This window comes from Salvelinus sp. IW2-2015, linkage group LG16, assembly GCF_002910315.2.
Source record: "Salvelinus sp. IW2-2015 linkage group LG16, ASM291031v2, whole genome shotgun sequence".
Lineage (NCBI taxonomy): Eukaryota > Metazoa > Chordata > Actinopteri > Salmoniformes > Salmonidae > Salvelinus > Salvelinus sp. IW2-2015.
In genome coordinates this window covers 41,939,564-41,943,916 of record NC_036856.1, presented here as the reverse complement: position 1 = coordinate 41,943,916, position 4,353 = coordinate 41,939,564, and positions in this window count along the sequence as shown.

Genomic DNA, 4,353 nt, shown 5'->3' with positions numbered 1-4,353 from the left:
ATGGATGTCTCTCCCATGATCTCAGGTCGAAGCACACCAGCCATCAAAATGGAGCTCGATTCCTCCAATGATCTCAGTCCTGAGACCACACCCTATATTGGATGTCTTCTTCACTCCTTAGTGATCGCTCTGCTCGCAGACCAAAGCCATATTGATGCTCTTGCCTCCATGAATACCTCTCATGTCAAACCACTATGCCATATTCTGAGTGTCCTTCATCACTCCAGATGCATCTCTTTACGAGACACAGCATATGAGATGGTCTCTTCCTCATGAGATCTCTGTCGCAAACACTAAGCCATATTGGATGAGTCTACTTGCGCTCAATGACCCTCATGTCGAGTACACATGCTCAATATTTGGGCTTATTGTCTCCTTCCTTCATTGAATATTCTTTGCTCGAGACCACCCACAACTATTGGATGTCTCTTCCTCAATTGATTCCTGTCGAGATTCTAATCAGCCACTAATTGCTGAGTTCTCCTTCCTCATGGACTCTGCTCGCAGGACAGCAGCCATAATATGACATGTCACTCATCTCTATATGTCGCAAGACGAAGACACAGCCATATGGAACGTCTCTTCCTCATGCATCTCTGAGGCGTAAAGCGTGGGTATTTCAGAAGTCTGACTTTCTTGTGACATTGGGTAGTGAATTGAGCTGACTTTTCCGCCATGCTTGTCAACGAGCATTCAACTGCCAAGAGAGTTACTTCCTAAGGGGATCATTCTGTAATGACTTTATGAGAGAGCGGGTATGTAATAACAAATGGATTACACTAGAGGGAATGATGGAAGGGGCAGTCTGAAACGGAGAAAATGGTGAGGGAATTGAGAGGAGCCGCTGAAGAAGAGAGGAAGGGAACGTCCTCCAGCCCTCTTGTGATTCTGCGTGAGCCCACCCATGAAAAATGGCTTCGTCACCCCGTTGTCGCACGGTGATCGTTTACATTTTATACCAGCCCTATTAGGCTCTGCATGCTGCTTTATTACGCTTCGTCTCCGTGTTTGTGTCATCTCCTGCGGGGTTTCAGGAGCCTAATGTAGCATAGTGTGTCCTTCGCGTCCATAATCATTACAAGCTCTTCCTATTCTCCAGGTGGCTTTCCTGAGAGAGTATGAGGGTGAGTGCTCCTACATTGTTTTTTATCCCACTACTACTGTGAACAACGTCTACACATGTGATGTGACTGTATGAAGTACTTCTGCCCACAAGACTTCTGATGTATTTGAATGGAAACTGTCGAGATCATGGAGATATTTTTTGTTTTTTTTGTTCTTAAATAAACACTTATCCATTTCAAACTACTAGAACAGGAACTCTAATTTCACTTAAGGCACTCAGATGATCCGCCTCCCTGTACACAATCGTACTTTAGTCTGCTGTGAACTCAGTTAGTCCAGTCTCTAGCACCCTGTATCCACCTCTGGACCCTGTGGATGTAACGTTCAGAAGGCTGCCGCATTTATAGCTTACGTTACTCTGTGGTTTTGTGCATATTGGATGTCTCTTCCTCATGATCTCTGTCGAGACACAGCCATATTGGATGTCTCTTCCTCATGATCTCTGTCGAGACACAGCCATATTGGACGTCTCTTCCTCATGATCTCTGAGGGTAAAGGTGGATCAGAAGTCTGACTTTACATTGGGATAGTTAATGGCTGACTTTTCCGCCCTTGTCAACAGCATCACGAGAGGCTTAAAGGGGATCAATTCTGTAATGATTTTATGAGAGAGGGGATGAAGGTAGAGAATGATGGAGGCAGTCTGAAACGGAGAAAGATGGAGGGATGGAGAGACCGCTGAAGGAGAGAGGAAGGGAACTCCTCCAGCTCTGTGACGTGCTGAGCCCACAGCTTGTCAACCCGTTGTCCACGGTGATCGTTTACATTTTTACAGCCCTTTATTAGCTCTGCTGCTTTATTATTTGCTTGTGTTTTGTTTCCTGGGTTTCAGGAGGGTGTTTCCTGGGTTTCAGCAGGGTGTTTCCCTGAGAGGGGGTGTGGCTTCTGTTTTTGTTCCCCTTCGTGTGATGGTGATGTGACTATAAGCCTGCCAAAGCTCTGGACTTCATTTGAGATTTGTTTTTGTTTTAAATCCAACATTTTCTATAGCAGACTAACTAGAGGCACTAATTCTTGCCTTCCTGTACTGTACTGTAGTCTGCTGTGACAGTGGTCAGTCTCTGCACCCTGTATCCACTCTGACCCTGTGGACTGTAACGTTCAGAGCTGCCGCATTTATAGCTTTACGTTACCTGTGGTTTTGTGGCAGTGTGAAATGAGACTGAGGTGACGGAAAGAATAAATCTGGACAAAAGCCAGTCATTTTGCGGACATGTCGCGGGCACCGTTGTCTCAGTATGCTGTACCTGTGGCTTTACTGGCTTTATGGAAGTGTGAGCTGAGGTGAGGTCAGCGGTTCCTGTGACCGGCGTCCAGTAAAGTTCCAGCAACCTGCTCTGACCGTCGCCATGGTAGCAGCAGCCATGTCAGATTGGCAGGCAGCCTCTGCAGCAGGCAGGGCTCTGATGAGAAGAGCAGCAGGACTGGGGTCCAGTTCTTCAACTTAGTCTGATTTTTCCTTAATGATATAACTGAAACGTAGACCTGGGCCCATATCCACAAAGCTCTGAGTAAGTGCTGAWCTGGGATCAGTTTAGCCTTTTAGATCATAATGAATAAGATTAGCCCCTCCCACTAGGCATGGGCGGTATTCAGATTTTCATATCGTCATACCGTCCTTCTCYCATCCCGGGATTTAGGGTATTGCCGGCTTAGTACACAAGGGGGCGCTAAAAACGCAAGAAAACCCCATTGGGCCCCTATTACCAGAATGCTAGCAACATTTGCAAAAAATTACAACGAAATCACATAGACGTCTCTCATCTCTGTCTCTCTCTCCCTCCCTCCCCCCTCCCCGTGCTTAATGGCTGTTACTGTTTTCCTCTCTGACTTTTTACTTAACTCCAGATAGAAGAATTAAAGGGGGCTATCTTTCTGTGCGTCTCTCAGCTGCATCATTGAATCTAAGGCCCTGAGTTTATGTGACCATGTAGGTTCAAACGTGGGCCTTGAGCAGAGCAGGTTGATAGTGACAGAAGTGGTGGCGCAATATGTAGGCAGTCTCAGGAGAGCCCGGCTGGGTCACACATGTTAGCTATGTATGTCTCTATCTAAACAACATTCAGCCTCTGTCATTTCATCTAGATTAGAACCACTTCTCTCTCTAGGTCTCTCTCTCTCTCTAGGTCTTTGCTTCAATATATCCTCATAATTTTCATTCGTCATGATGCCATCTATTTTGTGAACTGCACCAATCCCTCCTGCAGCAAAGCACCCCCACAAATGATGCTGCACCCCGAGCTTCACGGTTGGGATGGTGTCTTCGGCTTGCAAGCATCCCCCTTTCTCCTCCAAACATAACGATGGTCATTATGGCCAACAGTTCTAAATTTGTTTCATCAGACCAGAGGAAATTTCTCCAAAAAGTACGATCTTCTTCCTTGCTGAGCGGCCTTTCAGGTTATGTCGATATAGACTCGTTTTACTGTGGACATAGATACTTTTTGTACCTGTTTCTCCAGCATCTTCACACGGTCCTTTGCTGTTGTTCTGGGATTGATTTGCACTTTTCGCACAAAGTACGTTCATCTCTAGAGACAGAACGCGTCTCCTTCCTGAGCGGTGTGACGGCTGCGTGGTCCCATGGTGTTTATACTTGCGTACTATTGTTTGTACAGATGAGTGGTACATTCAGGCGTTTGGAAATTACTCCCAAGGATGAACCAGACTTGCGGATGTCTACAAAAAAATTCTGAGGTCTTGGCTGATTTCTTTGATTTTCCCATGACGTCAAGCAAAGAGACACTGAGTTTGGGGTAGCCTTGAGATACATCCACAGGTACATCTCCAATTGACTCAAATTATGTCAATTAGCCTATGAGAAGCTTCTAAAGCCATGACATCATTTTCTGGAATTTTTCAAGCTGTTTAAAGCACAGTCAATTTAGTGAATGTAAACGTCTGACCACTGGAATTGTGACACAGTGAATTATAAGTAAAACAACCTGTTGTTTGAAAAATTGTTGGGAAAATGACTTGTCATGCACAAACTATAGTTTGTTAAAGAATGTGTGGAGTGGTTGAAAAACGAGTTTTAATGACTCCAACTAAGTGTATGTAAACTTCCGACTTCAACTGTATCTGGGTTGTACTTGTATGTTTGTTGTTTTCTTCACTGGTTGCCTTTTCTTGTGGCAACAGGTCATAAATCTTGCTGCTGTGATTGCACACTGTGGTATTTCACCAAATAAACATGGAGTTGATCAAAATTGGGTTTGTTTTCAATGA